The sequence below is a fragment of the Canis lupus genome, chromosome 7 (assembly GCF_048164855.1).
Source record: "Canis lupus baileyi chromosome 7, mCanLup2.hap1, whole genome shotgun sequence".
Classification (NCBI taxonomy): Eukaryota; Metazoa; Chordata; class Mammalia; order Carnivora; family Canidae; genus Canis; species Canis lupus.
The window spans coordinates 54,323,175-54,347,759 of record NC_132844.1 but is presented as its reverse complement, the minus strand read 5'-3'; the positions used below and the strand labels follow the sequence as shown (position 1 = coordinate 54,347,759).

The 24,585-nt window shown below is 35.6% G+C and overlaps 1 long non-coding RNA gene across 2 annotated transcripts in view; it reads left to right on the top strand.

Moving 5' to 3' along the window:
• LOC140636317 (uncharacterized) overlaps positions 1 to 24,585 on the top strand; it is a 118,527-nt gene that overhangs the window by 20,427 nt on the left and 73,515 nt on the right. For both annotated transcript variants that reach the window (XR_012033593.1, XR_012033594.1), the window contains exon 3: positions 15,705 to 15,834. This is a non-coding gene — a long non-coding RNA (uncharacterized lncRNA). The remainder of the gene's footprint in view (positions 1 to 15,704; positions 15,835 to 24,585) is intronic.

The window sequence follows — 24,585 nt, the reverse complement described above, 5'->3', positions numbered from 1 at the left end:
CCTTTAAAAAAAATAGAGATACCAACTGTCTTGACCAATTATCAAAGCAATTAGGAGTTCACTTAAATTTATCCCATTTATCACTCCCTAGTATAACATTGAAAATGCATTCAGTGCCGAATTAATTCCTTCAGTCAGTATGTATTATTTATTTGTTGGTAGATCATTTTGTCCTCAAGAAACCAACACTTTCCCCCCACCTTGTTTCCTCAGCCTCACCCTTCCTGATATCATGAAATACAAAATGGAGGTCTGCTGAATGAACACCCAAAAATATCTTGATTTAACACTGTGGACAGTAGTTGTGAAAAATACGTTCAATAAAAACTACCTCTTTCTTTTCACTTGCTTTTTGCAGATTTCATAACATAATACCTTGCATTTTTAGAATGTTTTAATTTTTTAAATTTCATATTTATATCAAGAAGTTAAATTTACTCTTAAAAACACTTTCTTTTGATACACTTTCTTTTTGTTAAGTGTCTAAATCATTTTTGAAATGAGGCAGGGCAAAAAGAAATAAATATAATCTTCTAAGGGCACTCATATTAAAAAATAGATACTACTATACATAATTAATCATAAAAGTACCTACCACTCAATTACCCTTTTGTATTCAACTTAAAGTCTTTTTTTTTCAAGTTTTTATTTAAATTCCAATTAATTAACATACAGTGCAAGTTTCAGGTGTAGAATCTTGTGATTCATCACTTACATACAACACTCAATGTTCATCTCAAGTGCTCTCCATCACTGATTTAACCCATCTCCCTGCCGACCTCCCCACCAGCAACCTTCATTTTTCAACTTAAAGTCTTATACTTAAATACATCTCATGTAATAATTTAATCACTTCCATAGATAAAAAAGAAACAAAAATATTTCAGGCTAATAAAATCACTAATAAAACATTGTCCATCCTATAGATGAATCTGAGTTAATAAAGGTAAATTTTTCAAGTATTAATTTTCCCAAAATTAATAAAGATTTTTTTTCTAATTTATTAAAGATTAGACCTAAAATGCAGGTGTTCCCATCTTAACATAGAGTTCATTTTCACAGCCCCCCAAAAATATAATATTAAATATCATGTTCATCTTGAAGATTCCCTTACCTTATGCCCAGATATCAATTAAGAACTCCTACTATTTTGTACCTCTGCTTTGTTGCTTAATTAATTTCCTTGACTTATAATTATGGAACTATCTTGCCTCCTCTTCCCCACCCTGTACCTCTATTATAAGTCACTTCAATGCAGGAATTTTTGTCTTCTCATTTTTATGTTACCCTTTACAAGGTCTTAAATTATGCACGTAAGTCAGTAGATTCTCAGTAACCTTCATTGAATTGAAATGTATGCAAACTACGCAATTTTCAACCAACCTGCAAAACTAAATCTTTTTATAAAATCAGTCATGAAAATTATCTTATGCTCAAATAAAGAAGAACATTTTTGTTAAATCTAATATTCCATTTGGTAAGTCAGGAAATAATAGATAGTACCGGCTACCATTGACAATTTTTCATCCATCATCTGTGTCCCCTTTCTTTCAAGAGGCATCTGTACCTACCACATACCTTTGAGATGGGATGATGTGAGACAAAAGCAAATACCTATTGTCAATACCTCAAACTCCAAATACCACCTATGGTGTTTGACTGACATGACATATGCCTTTAACAAGAGCTGTCTTACAGAGACTATAGGAAGGAGACAGGCAGGCAGACTTCAGACAGCAGCTTAAAGTGACTGGTATTCCTCTTTTGACAGTTTCATTTGACTCTAGCTCAAGTTAACTTATCTTCCTACTCCACATAGGTTTTTAATTTACAAGTACCTAGCATCTTAGGAAAAGAAGGAAAAGGAAAAGAAATATTAGCAGAGCTTAGGAAAGCAGAATAGTTGAATTTAGTGCTTCAGTTTTCTCTAGAAACAACACCTAAGGCTTGGATTTTCACTTTGGATCCATATAAGAGAAGTAGAGTTTTTGATGCCCATGTGAGGTTGACTGTTGTTACTTTTGTCTAAGATCCATTTCCTATTTTCTCTTAATAAAGAGAGATTGTTTTCCTTTAGGCAATTGACTCTTCCCCGTCCTCAGTCGGTGACTGTTAACCAATATACACCCTGTCTCTGGGAATGAAAACATAATCCTCATACAGTCAATCAGTTTATTCTGTTTTCCATCAGTAACAAAGCATTTATCTTCCAGCTAGAGGAAAACCACTGAAAGTGACCAGTCATAACTAAATAACCAATTCCAGGATATTACAGCAACTTCATAATCACAACCTGTGAGGTAGATATCCTTAAGACTCTTAACTTTTCCCTTGTACTCCCATGACTGCATCTATAAGCAAGAAGTGAGGGAAGGGTACATGCCAGGGTGGAATGACACTCTTCATGCTCATCTCACCTTTTATCAGGGAGAAAGCCCTTTCCCAGAAATCCCTCCAAAGACTGTTTACATCTTAATAGTTAAAACTGGGCCATGTGGCCATCTGTAGTTACAATAAAGAATAGAGATTCAAGTACCTGGTTTATACAACTTTTATAGTGGGAGGATGGTGAAGAGCTCAAGGGAAACACTTTGGGGTAACTATCCTGACCTTATCTGCAATATCTTCCTTTGGTCAGGGTGATTATGTCAAGGATAATTGTGTAAGCCATGCCAGGCCAATGGAGCTATGATATGAGTTATCTTAATTGATCTGTATTTAACCAATTATCTATATTAACTAATACTCTTTATGCTTCAATAAAACACAGTGAACTGGAAACCATACACACTGAATGGATCTGTCTAGTTTAGCAATATTATTATGAAGTCATCAATACCTCTTCTCAAATTTATTGTAATCATAAAATGCTACTAAATATGGGGGCACCTGTGTGGTACAGTCAGGTAAGCAACCGACTCTTGGTTTTGGCTCAGGTCCTGATCTCAGGGTAGTGGGATTCTCTCTCTTTCTCCCTTTGCCCTTCCTGCTCATGCTCTCTCTCTCTCTCTCTCTCTCTCTCTCTCTCAAATAAATAAAAACATAAAAATGCTATTAAATACTGAATATACTAATGAAATACAAGGAAAAAGAAAGGTAGGTGTTATTTTTATAAGAAGTTGAATGCTTTGGAAAGAAAGACTAGATCAAAGAAAATCCTATGGAATTGCATGTGGATGAGACACCAACAACAAGTGACAGGGGACATTATATAACTCCATATAGTTTCTGTGATCCAGCTGCATCACAAGTTTATACTTCACTTTAAATGCACTTACACTGAAATCATAGGTATTTCATTATAAGATTTATGAAAGAATGAACATCTGGAGCTCTAATCAGGAACTGAAAAAAAAATTCTACATTCAGTCCCACCTGAATCAGCTATAAGCAAATAGATACCATATATTCATTTCTTATTGTTGTCGTAAATGATTATTACAACTTAGTGGTTTAAAACAACACAAAATTTATTCTTTCTTGGTCCTAGAAGTCAGAAGTCTAAATCAGTGTGGGATCCTCAGTTGGCAGGATCATATTTCTTTAGCACCTTCAGTGGGAAATCTGTTTCCTTGTCTTTTTCAGTTTTTGGAAGTCATCTATGCTCCTTGGCTTATGGCCCCTTCCTCATATCACTCAACTACTTGCTTTCATCATCACATTTCCTATTTCGGTTCTGATCCTTCTTCCCTCTTATAATGACTTGAGACACACTGGGCACTAACCCCACTCCCATGCTGACCATTCAACTTACTAGTCTATCTATCTATCTATCTATCTATCTATCTATCTATCTATCATCTATCTATCTATCATATCTATCTATCTATCTATCTATCTATCTATCTATCTATCTATTTAGAGGGGAGAGAGAGTATGAGTGTGGGGGGGGCAGGAAGGGGGTGGGAGGTCTTGTGGAGAGGGAGAGAGGGAGAGGGAGAGGGGGAGAGAATCTTAGACAAGCTCCATGCCCAGGGCAGAATCCTACTTGGGGCTCCATCAAAAGACCCTGAGATCATGATATGAGCTGAAATCAAGAGTCGTTTCTTAACAGACAGAGTCACCCAGACATCCCACTTACTATTGCTTTTAGTAGTGTAAGGATGATGTCTTGATCATGTCATGGATCCATGCAGTTTGGTAGGAACAGAACTCTTTTCGATGCAATCATCACTCTGTGTCTTTGACATTTGTGAGATCCCAGCTTCCTAACAGATCCTTTGAATCTGGTCCACCATCAGGGAAGAAAAAGTATAAAGGATGCTGCCAGAAGGTTCAGCAGTCCAGCGTGGTCTGGCAGAAGCACACAGTAGTTCCTCCCACATTCCAATCACCAGGAACACGATCAAATGGCCCCACTTAGCTCCAAGGGGCTGGGAATTAAGCTATCAGTTTCTCAGAAAGAGGAGAGGCCATATCTGCTACTGGTTCCATTCCTCTGCCTTGTCAAAATGACCATTTAACTTAGAAAGCAGTATCGACATTAACATTGGTTATCTTGCCCTGACAAATCAATCCAGTCACCCAGACCTCACTGTAGCGGACCCTTCACAGTCCCTTTCAGGTCTAGAGAGACTCCTTCTGAATCTAGATGAACCCTACACAGAAGCACCAAAGCACCAAGCCCTTTTCTTCTAAAGAAGTCCTACCTTATAATTGCCTGTGAGGCACATACCTTTCATACAAAATAAGGAGAGTGTTTTAATGACAGTCTCCATCTAGCCTGAAATGAAGAGACATAATTTCTTCTTCCTGACCCCATGACACTCACAAATCTGCAAATAAAGAATATAAAGGGATCCCTGGGTGGCGCAGCGGTTTGGCGCCTGCCTTTGGCCCAGGGCGTGATCCTGGAGACCCGGGATCAAATCCCACATCGGGCTCCCGGTGCATGGAGCCTGCTTCTCCCTCTGCCTGTGTCTCTGCCTCTCTCTCTCTCTCTGTATCTGTCATAAATAAATAAAATATTAAAAAAATAAATAAATAAATAAATAAAGAATATAAAAGCCTATCTGATGGGAGAGGCAAAATGACCTTTAAATTCTTCTGTTGATAAGATTGCTCCACTTAAAATCAGTAACGACAATGAAAAAACACAAGTTAACTTCTGTATTAACTTATGAATAATCTCTGCTGTTGTGCCTTCTTTCAGGAATGCCATGTCCCAGGTATGATGGTAGGCTCTAGAATACAATAGTAAACAAGACTTCTGGAAATTCCGTGATAGAGCTTAAGGTCTGGTCTGAAAAACACAATAAATGTAAAAAACAATAATAATAAATGACAGTAGTGACAAGTTTGACAATTTCATATGCTTGCTTTTTAGACCTTGGTCATCTCACTCACTCTTGAAACTTCCAATTAGCATAAGCAGTCATATTCACATCTATTTTTCCCATGTATTTCTCTCCTGGTCATGACATTGTCAATTCCAACTGCTTGCTGAATGACTAGATAGGTATGTACACATTCTGCCAATATCACAGCTATCAAAAATGGATTCAGCCATTTCCCCAAATTGAGTATTGTCATGCCATTTCTCTCATCTCAGTTAATCATATTAATTATCTTCCAGGTCTGTGTAAGTGTGTGGCTATTAACTCTCTTTAAGCTGCTCCTTGATCTAAGAGTACATAAAGCAATCATTTTTCAAATGTGTGCTACCATCCATGAAGAACAAACAAAACTGAAGGAAAGAAATTAATCTCGGAATCTACTCCCCATCCTTGGAAACTAATCTGAAAATATTTTTCTTGCTAATCAGAGGACTTCTTGCATCATCTTTGCACACAGTGGGCAGCAAACTAATATTCTTTTGCACAAATTTGTCATGTCGGAACTATAACATTACTTGTCCTTTTCCAAGCATTGTTTAATACACACACACACACACACACACATGCACACATGTACATACCCCACATCTCATTCAAGTATTTATTATCATCTTCCATTTGGGCATCATATCTAGGTCTGATCTTATATCTTAACTTTGAAGACCTGAAAAGTAAGAACAAATGAAATTCAAAGCAAGTAGTTGGTTGGTACATGTTTTTAAACCCATTTTATTTTTGCTTTCTGAAAGTTGTCAATGTACAATCTTGAACTTAGCAGGCATAGTAGTTATCAGGCAAAGGAGTTGGCATATCTTCCATTCTTGTTCAGATGCTAGCTTGCAATAATTTTCCAAAATCCACAGGGGATGTTTTGGAGAGAAGCTGTGAGACAGCTAATCAGAAAAAGATATTCTAATGTTTAGTTATACTACAGTGTAGCAGAGGCTCCTGGGGGATAAGCAGAAGCCCCATTGGCTGATTCATTTTAACAGGGTTGAATAAAGCAGGGAAAACAACTATCAGAGGAAATCTCACACTGGTAATTCTTGAAATGAGCTCAAACATGTGTTTCCTAATTTCTGTGATGTTATTTTCTTTTAAGAATTCACCTTTATTTTACTTTCTCTTACTTTCCTATCTGTTTTAGTTTTATATTCCATATCTATCTACCAGCATCTGAGATTTATTTAATTTCTACTATGAGTACTGAAATCTTGACAAAGGGAACAGAGACATTCAGAAAAACACCAGTTAAACAAGTTAAATTCCTTAATTATCCCTATTTACTTTCTAGGTGTAAATAGATGGCACTTATATATTAGGCATTGCTTTTGAAACATTAAAAAAAAAAAAAAACAGGAAGTTGCCATAGCAACCTCAGCTGCCAACAATCTCCATGAGAAATGAATTCCCAATGGGTATGGAATCCTTGGCAGTTTACACAGCACTTTCAAGCTATAAATGCACTCATTATTTATTATAATCATGTAATTAAGTGGGGCTGTTAATATTATTATCCTTATTTCCAAATAACAAAACCTCAGCTTGAAGACATTAGAAGACTTGTCCAGGGTCATGTTAACAGGAAAGTGGCAGGCTCAGAACTCAAAGCCCTGTCTAATGATCATAAGAATCATACATTTTCCACAGTCAGACTAATTATTGGAAATAAAAATGTATCTATATTTAGAATAAATATTTTTCAAATATGTGATTGATTGAATAAGTTTTGCTGGACATTTTCTTGTTGTTAAGCTAAGTGTAAGATGTACAGCCCACTAGTATGGAGCACAAGTCCCCCTCGATAACTTTGATTTGAGCAATTAGCCATGGTGACATTAACAGATAATACTTTCAGATTCAGTGGTGTAAGCCAGCTACACTTTGTCAATTACTCTAGTTCAGTCTACATTCAGGCTTTCTCTGGAAAAAGGCAAATACAACTTTTCCTTCAAGATGAAAGAATGAAACGAGATAATATTACTAGAGGAATGAACATAAGAGAGAAGGGACACCTGGGTGGCTCAGGGGTTGAGCGTCTGCCTTCGGTTCAGGTTGTGATCCCAGAGTTCCAAGATCTAGTCCCGCATCAAGCTCCCCGCAGGGAGCCTGTGTCTCTGCCTCGCTTTCTGTGTCTCTCATGAATAAATAAATAAATAAATAAATAAATAAATAAATAAATAAATCTTTTTAAAAAAGTGTGAGAGAAGATAATTGTTCTATATACGAATTAAGAATCACTGTACAGGGATGCCTCGGCAGCTCAGTAGTTGAGCGGCTGCCTGTGGTTCAGGTCATGATCCCGACGTTCTGGGATCAAGTCCCACATCAGGCTCCCCGCAGGGAGCCTGATTTTCCTTCTGCCTATGTCTCTGCCTCTCTCTGTGTGTCACGAATAAATGAATAAATAAAGTCTTTTAAAAGAAAAAAAGAATCATGGTATATGGTATAAATCAATCAATCAATACCTGTAAATCAGTAGTTCTCAACAGGGGTTATTTTGCCCCTCTTCCTACTCAGGAGACATTTGACAATCTCTGGAGACATTTTTGGTTGTCATAATGAGATTGCACTTGCATCAGGGAGGTAAAGGCCAGGGATGCTAGTAAATATCCCACAATACATAGGACAGCTCCCATGACAATGAATTATTTGACCTAAAACGTCTATAGTGAGGCTGTTAAGAAATCCTACTATACATAATGCAAATAATTAGATTCTGATGCATTTAGTTATCTATAAAAGTAATTCTTGAAATTTTTTCTAAAGCTTATGATTAAAAGCTTTTTTTCTTTTTTAAGACATTACTAAATATAACATGACCATGACAGAAAAATAGAAAATAAGCACAAAGAAAAAATATCAAGTCACCTTAAATCCCACAATGTAGTGATATTTTCTGGTGTCTTCTTATAGACCTCATTTCACGTGTGTATATTTATATATACACACACACATTCTGGGACAAACATATATCATGTTATACTTCCCTATAATTTCCTAACATATTGTAAATAATCCACTATGTCAGAAAATCATGATTTACCTCATTATTTTAAATGACTGATTAGTATTCAATTTAGGGATGTAACAAATCATATTAATCAACCTTATCAGATATTTAGATTAACTCTGTTTTTCTTGTTATAAGCAATATTGTCAGAAATATTTTTATATAAATTTTGGCATAAGTGTGTTTATTTCTAGTGTATGTTAAAAAATGTGAGTCAAGGGAAATGTGTCATTCTATTTGATACACTTTGCTAAACTTTACACAGGTTTACAAAGGTTACACAGATTTACAAATTCATAATTAAGTCCATTATAAACACACTTAGTGACAAGTGAAAAAATCATTCCTTCTCATTCCTTCAATTTCTGTGCCAAAAAAAAAAAAAAATAGATCTCATGATGGCCATGGGTATATATGGATGAATGGTCTAAATCCATGTTCTTCAACAATACACAATATTCAATTTGTAGAGGTAAATAAAGAGGGTGCTAAATTTCTGTAATCCTCAGTTTGTTGTCAATAGAGTAAAAAGGACTGACTTCCATATATATATATATATATATATATATATATATATATGTCCATTTAGATACTTTTATAAAAGGATAGATGTGAGTAAAGTCAAGAATTCGGTAGAACCCATAGCAGAAATTAAATAGAAATAATGAAATCCTCTCAAAAACTCTAGAAAATATTGGTAATTGTGTTGCACTTCCTATTGTTCATACAATGAGGTTATGAGACTTTTCTTAAATAATAAAAAGGAAGTATATCCCTATTATGCTGGAAGATTTGGGAACACCCAGATCACTGGCATCTGGATTATACAAAACAAAAATTTCAAGGAGTTAAAAAAAAATTCAAGGAGAGAAAAGGAATCCAAGGAAATTATCGAAGCTTATGTGTTACTCTGTGTATTCCAAAGCCAGAGGGAAAATGCCACTATGGCAGCAGGCAAAAACATTCTGCCAACCGTCCCCCTCCCAATTTGATGCCTTTTTTTTTTGTTGAATATTAGAAAGATACTTATGAAATGCGATTTAATATATTTGCTAAAAATTAACACAGAGATAGATTTTCAGCTAATTAACCTACTCTCAAAAAAGGCAGTAGGGAAATGCTTGTTAATGTTTAAGCCATAAGATACACAAAAATGCAAGCAATATTTCATCGTGACACCCAGGAGACCCATGTGTGACACAATATAGAGTCTATCTGTATCTCACTCTCCACAGGAACTAATTTTGAAGCACCAGAATGCTGTGAATTGGCTGTAAAACAATGTTGAAGAAACTCAACATAGAACAGAAGGCACACTTTCCTTAGGAAGAATGCTGATAAAATTTTAATGAACTAACATGTTGTCATGGGGATTTGTTGCTCTTCATTAATTCATTGTGCTGTTCCTCTATAGTTTTGCTGAAGTTGAGTGACAAATTGTCAAGTAGCTGTTGTGGTGGTTTACATTGTCTCATTGATACCCTAAATTTAGGGGGCAAATTCTCTTAGAGACTTACCCCATTGCATGAGGGGCAACACATTTTTTAGCATCATGTGCACTCAACTGTATTTCAAATGAAACTCCATCTCTAGGGTAGGCCTTTGACTCTGCAGAACAGTAAAAATAATCACAGAATGACTGGCAGTCCTGGTCACAGATGGAGACTGCCACAGGAGCCAGGGCTGGGGAAGGCTCTACCATACAAAATAGTCAACTGGCCGCCTATGAGTTAGGGTAAAATTCTCAGTAGAAAAAGAATAATTCAATCATAAAATCATAGACAGCCAGAGTTTAGAGGGACTGCAAAATCAGTCTAACTGTTTCATTTTTCAAATGAGAAAACTGATGAGGCCCACAGAGATAAAGCTTTGCCAAGGATGTGAATGGCAGGGCAAGGATTAGAAACTGAGTATTTTGACTTATATCAATTTTCTTATCATGATGCCTCCCTGGGTTTCTTCTCTTGTTCTTTCCACTTCCTATAGCATTCGTATTTTCTCCTTGAAATTAGTCTTAATGGCAAAATAATGTGAAACACCGCCCCTGGGGTATAGGAACATAGACAGAGGTGGCCTACCATAATCTCTCCTACTGTTTTTTAATGCATACAAATTCTATGGTATAAATGATCCATATTTGTGTTAATTAGAATTTTCCAGGTCTTTGAGTAAAATGGATGTTCTAAGAAGATTAGGATAAGTTACCCAGTATTTTATAGCCCCCTGGCTGCACACCCTACTCGGTAATAATTAGGTGAGGATTATGGACAAAAAGCAATCAGAGCACAGATTATGATATGAGGAATGTGTGTGTCCTCACCAGGGTCATCAGTAAACAATACTGATAGAATTTGGTTTCTGCTTCTGTGCCATGGTAGAGGCCAGCTGAAAAAACTCACACCATTCTCTGGTGACCGTGACATTGAGAGCAGCCAGAGATGAGAAAATCCACAACTTGGCTACAAATATTCATGTCAAATTGGCAGACAACCAAAGATTAGTGGATGGAGAGGTTCGTTTTTTGTTGTTTGTTTGTTTGTTCGTTTGTTTTAATCCTAGTCTTCTCCCACCTGCCAACTGTTTGAGAATATTAATTTTATATAAATGTCTTGACTTCTTAGGGTGTCTGGGTGGCTCGGTTAGTTAAGTGTCCCACTCTTGATTTTGGCTCAGGTCATGATCTCAGGGTCGTGAGATCAAGCCCCACATCGGGCTCTGCACTTGGTGTGGAGCCTGCTTAAGATTCTCTCTCTCTCCCTTTACTTCTGCCCCTCCCCCTTCTCTCTAAAAAGAAAAATACAGTGTTGACTTTTCACTTTTGCAAGACTGAAGAAACTCAAATTCCTAATATGCAAATATACTAAATGCCCAAACCAAAAAGCTAAAGAGGAAAAAAATATTATTTTAAAATTTAAAAACTCACAGAACACCTGGGTGGCTCAATCAGTTAAGCGACTGACTTGGTTTCAGCTCAAGTCATGATCTCAGGGTCCTGGTATTGAGCCCCATAGGATTCTCTCTCCCTCACGTTTTGCTCCTCTCCCTGCTCACATGCTCTCCCTCTCTCATTCTCTCTTAAATACATACATAAATAAATACATAAATAAATAAATAAATAAACAAACAAATAAACAAATAAATAATAAAATCTTTTAAAAAATTAAAACTTGCTATTAAACTTCACTAACTTTATTTTTTATTCTAAATCTTTGTTACTCAATGGAGCCATTAGACAATCAGTACCACCTGAGATCTACCAGAAATACAGGACTCACCCCAGACTTAACAGGGTGCACCCCAGATTTACAGAATCTGCTGTTTAGTAAGATAACCAAATGATTCATTAAAGTTTAAGCAGTTCTGGGCTTCTTCACATAATACAGACACAGAATCCTCACATGTTGAGCTAATAAGGCACATAACACATAACCCAACCAGACACTAGGATCTTTCCTCTCTGATGTTCCCAGCAAGCAAGAGTAATTGTTATTATATTGCTTTGTACCTTTCTTAAAAGTTCCTATTGCCACAAATAAAAGCTTTTGTAACCAGGGATTATGTATGTAATGAAAATATTTGCTATTCCTGACTTCCACACAAGAAATGCAATGCTTGAAGAAGTCAATCGGAGAAGGACAAACATTATATGTTCTCATTCATTTGGAGAATATAAATAATAGTGAAAGGGAATATAAGGGAAGGGAGAAGAAGTGTGTGGGAAATATCAGAAAGGGAGACAGAACATAAAGACTCCTAACTCTGGGAAACGAACTAGGGGTGGTGGAAGGGGAGGAGGGAGGGGGGTGGGGGTGAATGGGTGACAGGCACTGAGGGGGACACTTGACGAGATGAGCACTGGGTGTTATTCTGTATGTTGGCAAATTGAACACCATTAAAAATAAATTTATTATAAAAAAAATGCAATGCTTGTTAAATCTGAATACATTTTTCTTTGGTAATGACTATATTCCTCCTATAATAGCAGGAGTTAACATTCATTGGAGGCTCTCTATGTGCCGGGCACTGCATGAAGTAGATTATGCACATTACCTAATTTAATCCTCTCCACAACTCAAAGATGTGGACAATAATATCACCTTCATTTTATGGAAGGAGAAATTAAAGCAAAGAGGTTAAATAATCTGTCTGAGAATACAGTTGGCATGAAGTGAGTGTGGAACCTAAACCCACAGAAGTAGAAAATCTGCCATCCACCCTACTAATTTTGGAGTAAGCCACTAGCACTGGGAAATTAACACCTAGATTAAAACATAAGTATTTCACCTAATGACCCCAGTGCTATTCTTCAGCCATGACATGTTTCTATCTCTTAGAACACCTAATGACTAATTACTACAAGTCTGCTATACCTCGAATAGCCTAAAACGAAACAATTAACAATATATTAAGTAGATAGGGAAATGTCTAGTGCTAATCACTTGACTTATTTTTTTTAAGATTTTATTTTTAAGTAATCTCTACATCCAGTGTGGGGCTCAGACTCACAAATCCACGATCAAAAGTTGCACACTCAACCAACCAAGCCAGCCAGATACCTCTTTTCTTTCTTTTTTTAAGAGTTAATCATTAGGGGATCCCTGGGTGGCTTGGCGGTTTGGCGCCTGCCTTTGGCCCAGGGCGCGATCCTGGAGTCCCAAGATCGAGTCCCACGTTGGGCTCCCGGCATGGAGCCTGCTTCTCCCTCCTCCTGTATCTCTGCCTCTCTCTCTCTCTCTCTCTCTGTCTATCATAAATAAATAAATAAATAAATAAATAAATAAATAAATAAATCTTTAAAAAAAGTTAATCATTAACTTTAAATGAGATTCAAAGTCCTCTCACATGATCAAAACTATTAAATATCCTCTGACTTATAATTTACCTGAAGCAAATCCATCCTAAAATGAAAATTAAAAATAGATCTAAACTAAATCAGAAATAGGAGTTATCTCTTGCAGGTGCCTGGGTGGCTCAGTTGGTTAAGTGTCTGCCTTTGGTTCAGGTCATGATCCCAGACTAGGGAACCCGCTTCTTCCTCTCCCTCTGCCTCTTCTCTCCTGCTTGTGCTTCTCTCTCTGTCAAATAAATAAATCAAATCTTAAAAAAAAAAAAAAAGATATCTCTAGCAGTCATTGTACATCCTTTCAAATTTAACTAATATTACATCCAACATTGGCATATTACTTAGGAATTATACTATATTCATATATTAAAATATAACAGGGTCAAAAATATATATTCAGAGAATTTGCTATAACATGGGAACATATTCATTAAATGGGACAAAGAAGTTGAGTACAAGCATTACATATCTATATCTATATAATGTGATATATTTTTTCTGATCTCTCTCTCTCTCTCTCTCTCTCTCTCTCTCTCTATATATATATATATATATATATATATATATATTCTAAGTAGTTTATAGGGACACCTGGGTAGTTTCTTTGGTTAAGGATCTTCCTTCTGCTCAGGTCATGAATCCAGCATTCTGGAATCAAGCTGTGTGTCAGGCTCCCTGCTCATCAGAGTCTGCTTTTCGATCTCTCCCTTTGCCCCTCTCCCCTGTTTGTGCTCTCTCTCTCTCTCTCAAATAAATAAATAAACTCATTTTTAAGAAGTAGTTTACATTCTATATGTATATAATACATACATTATACATATAATACATGCATTATACATATGAATGTCTGCATTATGTTTATATTTTTCCTTCTTATTTGGGGGGTACTGCCAATAATAAGCATTCATCTATGCTACTTTATTATTTCTCAAAGCAGGAAAAATATGTTTTGTATTCATTAAATCGATTCCAAGAGCCAGTGTAACTATTTATTAGAATTTCACAAAATGTGTTTAAATTTGAAACTTTTTGCACTTTTCAAAGTGGGAACTTTGAATCATTCAATATTTTCCCAAGGAAATATATGCAGATAAAAAGTTTCGTTTGGATATAGCAATCAAGCATTTATTTGAAGATCAATCCCAGGCTCATGCTCGTTGTTCATGGTCTACCATTCAGTTTATACATACAGCAGATATTTGAATTGATACATAGGACACAAATTGGAAACTAGAGAAGAATAAAAACCCAGGTAGATTTTACCTTATGTCACTGGAGAGTTCCAGTGGGCCCTATTCAAGAGCAGTTGCAGATTTAAATCTTCATTATCATGTTCTCATTTTAAGACAGATACCATTGTCACTTAAAAGTCCCTTTTATTTCTTCTTTTTTAAACTGTTAATGATCATGAATTGTTCAAAAATAAGTTTCCTTTTGAAATTCTTGGTTTTGAATGCATTTTTTGTCATACATAGGCACAATTTCACCCCTTATATTTATGTTCATCTCCACCTTAATGGGATTCCTAATAACTTTCAAAATTATTTCCACAATCACACACATAGTCCCCAGGTACATTTTTTTCCCCTAAAGACCTTAAAGTCAACATGAGGCAGGTAAAAAAAAAAAAAAAATCACTAACAAATAAGTTCAGGTGATCTAGCCATTTTCAACATAGAGTTATGTTCCAGAATCCTATGTTAGGAAACCTTATACAAGCAGTCAAATCTTGCTTTTTAAATTTAGACACTAAAGAATGTCCAAAGCAATGTATGACATTTCATCATATGATTCCCGTAATTAATTTGTTACGAGCCCCCACAAATAAAATAAATGTTGAATGATACAGACTTCTGTTGTCAAAAGCATCCCTCTCTCATTCTTGCCTCTCTGGCTCCTGACATTATTTCTTGGTTATTGGTTGACAGTTCAGTGCCTTGAGTGTTGCTCTCGCTGTAGGGTTAGCAGGATAATTGACAAACCATAGGGATCGGATCCCTGGATTAGGATGACCAGACTGTCAAAACAACCATGACATATTCTCACATCAGCTTCCACTGCAAGTCAAGACTGGGAGGGAAACATTCACTCTGGCAGGGCCAGATGGGAAGTATTTAGTTTAAAATATTTCCCACTGCAAAGTATACTTCAGCAAGGAACAGCAACAATGTAATATCATTTTAAAAAAAAACTCATAAAAAGATATAATTCACTGAAAACATAACTCAGGAAAAACTCACCATAGTCACAGTTAATTCAAGCATTTATGATAAATAACCACCCCAGAGGCTTACTTCATTTATATGATGTATCTTTTGAATTTTTTTAAATGTCTTTAACTTTTATTAGAAGAATGATGTGTATTTGGGAGAACTATATCTGTATTGATAGAATGTGTTGATGAAACGTATGTATGTATGTATACTCATAATCAAACGGGAGGGTGTTAACTATCCAGTTTTATGATGTATGTATAATTTTTTAAAAGATTTTATTTATTTATTCATGAGAGACAAGAGAGAGAGGCAGAGAAGAAGCAGGCTTCCTGCAGGGAGCCCAAAGTGGAACTTGATCTCAGGACCCCAGGATCATCACCTGAGCCAAAGGCAGATGCTCAACCACTGAGCCACCCAGGCGTCCCTGTATGTATAATTTTGTTTAAAACTATCTTGTGAACTATAAATCAAATTCATGCATTTATGTAATTCATATTAATAAGCACTACACCGTAAGTTGTGGTATCAATTAGGGGGCCATATAATCTTTCATCTTAAGGTGCACAGTTAAAAAATGTTTCAAAAACTCTAAATAAATTTGCCACATTAAACATTGTCTCTAGACTTTCAGATTCTTATCATAGATCTTTGAAATGACAGCTCAAGTGACATCTATTTATAATGCAGACATATTCTCTGTATGAAAACATAGATTGCAAAACCGTTAAAGGGAAATTAAAATGCAAATACAAAAAAGGGTTATTTACTTAGTTCTGTGCCAGCTAACACATGGGATATGGGCACCTAGGATTAGAATGATCCAATTATTTTTAAAATATAAAACTTAAAAAACTTATTCATGCACCACTTGGGCCTTGGAATATGATCAAAATAGTTTTGGAATAGTTAATCAGTATTTTTCCATCAGAGTCAAATTTTTCAAAACATTAAAAAGAAAAAGCAAGAAGCATGAGTGAATATTATTTACTGACAGACACTTCAGTGTAACAAATACTGAAATGTTCAAAAACAAGGATTGGAACAAGATGACATTAAACTGTCCATTTTTATCTTGGAAAACTGACATTTTTTGAAACCATCATTAACATTTGTGAATAAGGGGGAAAACATGAAACTTTGTTAGTCCCAACCAAATCAGTCTCATTTTTCTAGTACTATGCATCAAAATATCATTCTGGAACAGCCTGTAAATATTCTCACATTTTTTATGCACATTGTACTTGTTTAAGAAAAAGAACTTGAGCCTAGAGTTAGAAGTAACATGGTAAGTGGGGTGTTCTGAAGGATACAGTAAATTTTCAAAACTGTGTAGCTGATAAATGCAATCTTAAAAACTACAAGCAATCAGAAGCATTGTTTCACATAGAAGAGTAACCCATGGATTCTTATACCTCCAAGTGATCTTGTCCAATGTGAATTAAAAGAAGAAATATCAAATGTCAACTAATCTTACCGCTGTTACCATGAATTAGGCAGGGCAGGTATTAATACCACATTATTTCCAGGCAAGGAAATTGTGAGGTTAAATGATATCTATGTGTGGCATAGCTAGGACTTGAACCCACGTTGAGTAACATACTCAGCTCTTTTTCCTAAAACTTAATAAAGGAGTGTCCCCTGCATATGAAAATAGAAGCATAGTTCTTTCTTACTGCCATTTTTGTTCATGCAGTCTTTTGTTCCATATATGAACTATATTAGGACAGTTCCAATAAGTTATCAAATAGCCAAATTCTCCCTCTTTTACTTAAAAGAGAGGCATAAACCAGATTATTTGGTGGCAATAATAGTAAATTTGAAGAATTTTGGCTATGATCTTTGTAATGTAGGGAAGAAAGCACCTAAAGTATAACTTCACTGTTAAACTACATTCTACTGCTTCCCCATTTTGTAGATGATCAGTAGAAGTTTACAACTTGTTCAAGATGATCCCAAGGTCACATAATTATAATAGAAAAAAGCTATGAGGAGTCTTCTTTCCATTAAATCAGGCTACTTGTCCATGAAATTCACAACATTTTTACCATTATCACATTATCGTTATATTATTGCCTATGACAGGGTTCAAAATGTTTAAGGGGCTCGGAGCCCCTAGCTGGCCCAGTTATTTAAGCAGCCAACTCTTGATTTCACCTCAGGTCATGATCAGGATCCTGAGATTGTGAGCCCCATGATGGGCTCTGTGTTCAGAGAGGACTCTGCTTGTGATTCTCTCTCTCTCTCTCTGGCTCTCTCTCTCTCTCTCCCTCTCCCCCTATATACACACAGACACACACTGTCTCTCTCTCTCTCTCTCTCTGTCTCTCCCTCTCTGTCTCAAATCAATAAATAAATATTTTTAAAATGCTTAAGGTGTTCAATCAATAGAAACTCTAAATATTGATTGAGGTATTCTTCATCCTTAGGCAATACTGTATTTTAAGCATTTAAGAACAATTAAGCAATTATTCAGCTTCTTACATTCTTCAATACTGACCTTATGTTTAAGAGTTCACACCTATATAACTTTGAGTGCATGTCTGACACACAGATATTCAATAAGGTTATTTTCCATTCTTTCCTTTTCTTGATCACATGGCTGAGAAATCTTTTTTATTACACTATGAAAATTTTCTTAATGAGTAGAATTTTCCAAGATAAAATTCAGTAGCAACCAGGAACTATATCAAATTGAAGACAAGTTATAAGACAGTATGAAATTCATGATCACATAATGGTTTTTTTCTTTGGCAAGTATTTGATTTTATTGGAAGGGAGAGTTTTGATATTTGTGGATATAGTTAATGAAATTGCTGTCCCACTGATTGAAATTGCCTTTCCAATGAGGATGAGTAAAGAAAATGTACAAAACCAATAATTCAAATTAACATATCATGAAAATGACACTAATAAAGAAAACAAAGAATTCTGATTAGCTTGAACAACTAAAAGGAAATTATTTTCCTTTGCTATTGAAAAATCTCTTTCCAGCTACATATATAGTTCTGAACTTGATATCTGCCACAATACTTTCAGATGAAAAAAAGCTGGAGAGAGGAAGAAGCCTGGTAAAGGAAATTATAAAGCAGTTAAGATACAAAGATGATTAAAAAAAAAACAGAAAAAATAAAAGATAAATTACAGACTTAAATCTAGAAAATGATCTCAAAGAGCAAGGTCAATTTAAAGCTCTTACTTTAAAGCAATGTTAAATCCCTTAACAAGAAGTCCACGGAGTTTGAATGATCTATACAATCAGAATTTGTAACAATAGAATTTCAAGTTAGCAAAGACCATGTGTCTGGATTTCCTTTTCCATGCCTCCCAGAGAAGAGTAAAAGGGAGCAGAGGAGAAATACAACTCCAGCGTGGTGGAACAGACCCCCAAGAAAATATTATAACAATGGCCCCTATCATCTCCTCTCCAGTTCTTTGTCCCCATTCCTGTTCCTTCCAGTTCCTCCAGTCAAGTATTACAGAAGGGGAAGAGGGAATGGAAGTGACAGAGGAAGGGTGGGGGGCAGGGATGGAAAGAAGAGCAGTTAAGGTTGGAGTTTGAACACAACAAGGACACATTGGCTTCATGTAGTCCTAGGCAGAATCTATAATGTAAATTTATATACTATATATAAATATACACTATATATACATAAATATATACAGGTGGCCTTTGAACAATGTGAGGGTTAGGCACCAATCTGTCCCACAGTAGGAAAATCTGCATATAATTTTCGACTCACCCAAAATTTAACTACTAAGAGCCTAACTACTAAGCTATAGCATTAACCTAAACAGTTGATTAACATATACATATTTTGTAGATTTGTGTATACTGTATTCTTACAATAAAGTAAGCTAGGGAAAAAAGTATTATTACGAAAATCATAAGGAAGAGAAAATACATTTGCAGTACTATATTTATCAAAAAAAAAAAAATTGCCTAAAACTACGCAGTTCAAACCGATGTTGTTTCACAGCCAACTATATATAGATAGATATCTATATCTATATGTTTATGCATATAAATGTATATATACACATATCCTTTTTAGGGATACACACACACACACAACCATCTCTTTTAGAGAAAATTATTTACTCAGATACTACTATTATCATTTATGGGCACAATCCTTTGGGTATAAAACAAATATTATGCTACCAAAGTAGGTATATACACAAAAAACATTTAGAATTTCTCAAGTTTATTTTTTATGAGAGTATTTTTAAAACAGTCCTAGGCAAAAAATTCAAATAAGCTTTAACTTTTACAGCCTGGGAACCAATATAAAGTCAGAAAGTTAGCTCTAAAATGCCTGAGGGGGCAAACAGTTGTTTAATGAGGACAAATGGAATAAAATTAAAATTCAGCCTAATAAAATAACTTCTAAATGTAACATTAGCTCAGTCATGTGGCTCAAATATTTTTGCTCAAAGGTACATAAATGTAATCTTAGTAAAATGAAAATATAAAATGAAAGGGAAAAAGAAAAGCAGTCAAGAATCCCTAGCCATCATACTATAGAAATAAGGAGTAGAAAAATACAAATAAGATTATAACCAGATTATTATTGTAATATCTCTTCAACCCCATGAAATTTTCTCATGCAAAATATGATGCTTAAGATCCCAAGGAGGTATAGGTATAAGCTTCACATGGAAAAAAAAACACAACTCTCATTTGTGAAGAGAGCTTCAATGTAGAATTTTTTTAATGTTTCATTAGTTTCAAGGTTGATTAGAATTCTCTAGAACAAAGCCCTACAATTATAGTTTAATTTTAGTTGAGATATGCACAAGCTAGGCCCCAGTAGACTTTAAATGCTCCTAAGTGTCCCAGAAGGCCGAGAATATCTTGCCATCTTCCAGGTCAGTCCAATCTGGCCTCTGGGATACTAAGAAAAAGCCCAGAAAAGTTAAAGAATTCAAGACACCCTGGTCACACACATTAATCAGCATTTAGATATATTTGGTATATTTAAAATCATATTATATTAAGGAAATGCTTGCTAATAGTATTAGAAAGGAGCCATGGCAATGTCGGGCATTCAATCAAAGGGTTAAGCCGAGGCACCCTGGCTTAGTCTACTGATGAGACTACTGAGGGAGGAAAGTTTCCTTTCTTAAAAAAAAAAAAAAAAAAACCTCAAACATCTCCTGTAAAGATGGAGATGATAGAGTATATACACACATTCCCCCTACCAAGTACAACTAAAACCTTTGAATATTACATATATTAAAATAAAATAGAAGACTCTGAAAGATGGGAAGAAGACAGACTAGATGAGGACCTTGGAACCCAAAAAAAAGACAAGGTGATGAGATTGTTTTCTCTTTACCTCTTGTATCCCAGACTTAGAGCTGAAGATGTTGACACCTGAAGAATGCCAAAGGTACAGATAAAAAACAAAACAAACACTACAACAAAACAAAACAACAACAATGAAAAAAACCCAAGAGCATTCTCTCTCTAGCCAAAGGACCAAGAAAAGGGAAACCTATCAGAACAGAAAATTTTTAGACATCAACCATATTACTGCATCTAAATACCACAGAGAAAACCGAGGCCCCATTTATGTCCATGCCACCAAACGACAAGTGAAGAAACTAAACTTTTGCCCTTACCAGGCTAAATGAAGCATACCAAAGCTTGCACCAGCACATACACCACACACTACCCTATAGGGTGATGTCAGAGAAGACTGAGTAGAGAGCCAGGACTTCCATCTGCATTGAGCCAGTCAAGAGTCACCTACCTCAGAGTTTTAGTGGAGACCAAGTGGGTATCCCAGACTTCCACTCCATCCTTCTTTCTGAAATGGTGTCAGAGGCCTAGTAAAGAGTCAAGACTTTCACCACAGTAATGGGACTGCCCTCTGTGATATCAGCAAGGCTATGGGAGGACTAATATGTGATAAGAGACATTCCTATCTTTCTCAGTCAAAATGGTTAACAGTAGAGGCCTAATAGGGCAGACAGAAACTCTCAGCCCACCCAGGAACAATGAGGAGCCGTCCCTTGCTCCCTCTCCATCTGTGTCAAACGAAGCCTAGTAGAGAAACTGGATGTCAATTCTTAAATGTCAATACCTTAGCAACACACCCACCCCTCATCCTTCCCCTGCCAAAGTAGTATCACTGGGAGCCAGCTAAAACAAAAGGTTTAAATAAGATCCAGTCTTATAATATCCAAACTGTCCTCTTTCAAGCAAAAATTATTCATCATATCAAGAACCAAGAAGCTCTCAACTTGAATGAAAAAAACAATCAATAGATGCCAAAATCAAGATGAAAGAGGTGTAAGACTTATTGGATAAAGATTTAAACTAGCCATCATGAAAGGGCTTTGACAAGCTGTTATGAACATGTATGAAACAAAAAATACAAAGTCTCAGCTTACAAAAGAGAGAGAGAGAAGAAAGAGATATAAAGAAGAACCAAATGAGAATTTTAGAACAGAAAAATACAAGAGCAGGAATTATTTTTTAAGATTTTTATTTATTTATTTTAGAAAGAGAGAATGATCAGGAGGAGAGACAGATACTGAGAGAGAGAATCCTTAAGCAGACTTCCCACTGAGTGCAGAGCCTGATGCAGGGCTCCATCCCAAAACCCTGAGATCATGACCTGAGCTAGCCGCCTAACCAACTGAGCCAATCAGGTACCCCTACAACACCTGAAATTTTAGAAAGCAGCTCAGTGGATGGACTTAACAGCAGAATAGAAGGAAAGAGAAAAGAATCTGTGATCTTGAAGATAAAACAATAAAAATAACCCAATTGGAACAACAAAGAGAAATATACTTTAAAAAAAGTAACAGAACTTTATACACTTGTGGGAGTATAATAAAAGAACTAAACATTCATGTCATTGTAGTACAAAAGAGGGTAGATGGAGAAATACTCAAAGAAAGAATGGCTGTAAATTTCCAAAATTTGACAAAAGACATAAACTTACGGATTTAACTAAGCAAACTCCAAAATGGGATCAGCCCAAAGAAATCCACACCAAGACACATCATAATGAAGCTTCTCAAAACTAAGGGCAAAGAAAATATCTTAGCAGCAGTGAGCGATAAGTAACAACTTAATTTAAGGAGGAAAACACTCTGAATAGCAGTGGATTTCTCATCTGACACCATAGAGATCAGAAAAAAAAAAAGCATATTTTTCAAGTACTAAAAAGGAAAAAAAATGCTGTGAACTTAAAATTTTACATTGACAGAAAATATCTGTCAGGAATTAAAGTCAAATCAATACATAAGCCCCAACATATCAACTGCTATATTAACTATAAATTGCCTGCATATCCCCACTAAAAGACAAAGCTTTGGTAGAATAGATTAAAAGTGAGCATCACCCAATTCTATGCGTATGCAAAAAGCACACTTCAAATATAATGATATAAGTAAGTTGAAAGTAAAAGATTAGGAAAAGATATATTATGCAAACATTATTCAAAATAAAACAGGAGTGGCATATATTACTAAACGAAAGAAGCCAAGCTGAGAAAGTTATATACTATGATTCCAACTAAATGACATTCTAGAAAAGGCAAAACAAGGGAGACAGTGAAAATATCGGTGGTTGCCAGGGGTTTGGGTAAAGGGGAAGGATGAAAAGGCAGAGCACAAAGGAATTGGAGGGCGGTGAAAGTATTCTGTATGAGACCGTAATGACAGTACATGTCATTATACATTTGTCCAAATCCATTATACAACTGACCAAACCAAGAGTGAACCATAAAGGTAAACTATGGACTCTGGCTGACTATAATGTGTTAATGCAGTCTCACTCGTTCTAACAAATGGACCATTCTGGTGGGGGATGTTGATTATAGGGGAGGCTATGCATGGGTAGAGCAGAGCATGTATGGGAAATCTCTGTACCTTCCTCTCAGTGTCACAGTCTATGAACTTTAAACTGCATTAAAAAAATAACTCTTTAAAAAAAGGATATGGAAGATAAAGGAAACTTAATGGTAAAAGAATTTTGAAAAAGGATCAAGTAGGAGGAATCAAATTACCTGACTTGAAGACTCACTTTAGAGCTATTCCAATCAAAACGGTGATAGTGGTGGAGGGGCAGACACTCAAATCAACAGAACAGAATAGACAATACAGAATAGGACCACACAAATGTGCTCAACTAAAGTTTGACAAAGCTGCAAAAGCAATACAATAGGAAGAATATCTTTTTCAACAAATGGTGCTGGGGCAACTGGACATTCATAGGGGGGAAAAAAGAGAATGTCTGCCTAAACTTCACATCTTATATTTAAAAAAATAGCTCAAAATGGATCACAGACTTAAAATTATTCATTTTTAGGGAAAAATATAGAAGAAAGTCATTGGCGTCTGTGGATAGGCAAATATTTCTTAGACTTAACGCCAAAAGCATGATTCACAAAGAAAAATACTGATAAACTGGATTTCATCAAAGCTTTAATTTTTTTTTCTGTAAAAAACCAAGAGGATGAAAGACAAACTAGCACTGACAGAAAAGACTTGCAAATCACATAGCCAACAACGGACTTTATGCATCTAAAATTAAAATACAATTAGAAAATGGGCAAAAGTTATGAACAGATATTTCATGGAAGAAGATATAATATACAGACATTCCTTTTTATTAGCCACTAGGGAAATGCAAATTTAAAACATATGGAATATTACTACACACCCATCAGAATGTCTAAAATAAAAAATAGTGACAACACCAAATGCTGGTGAGGCTAGAAATAAACCAGATCAATAATAAATTGCTGGTGGAAATTAAAATGATCCAGCTACTCTGGAAAACAGGGTGACAGTTTCTTCAAAATACACAGACACACATACAGGCAACTACCATACAACCCAGGAATAGTACTCCTGGGCATTTACTTCGAAGAAATGAAAAGCTATGTTCAGACAAAATGCTATACACAATGTCCATAGTAGGTTTCTTCCTAATAGCCAAACACTGGAAACAATAAAGATGTCCTTCAGTGGGTGAAATTAAAGAAACTGTGGTGCATCCATACCATGGAATATTTTTCTACAATAAGAAAGAATAAATCATTGAAACATGCCACAACTTGAATGAAAATCTAGAGAATCATGCTGAGTAAAAAGAGCCAATCCTAAAGGCTGCATATTGGAGTCTATTTGTATAATATTCTAGAAATGACAAAATTA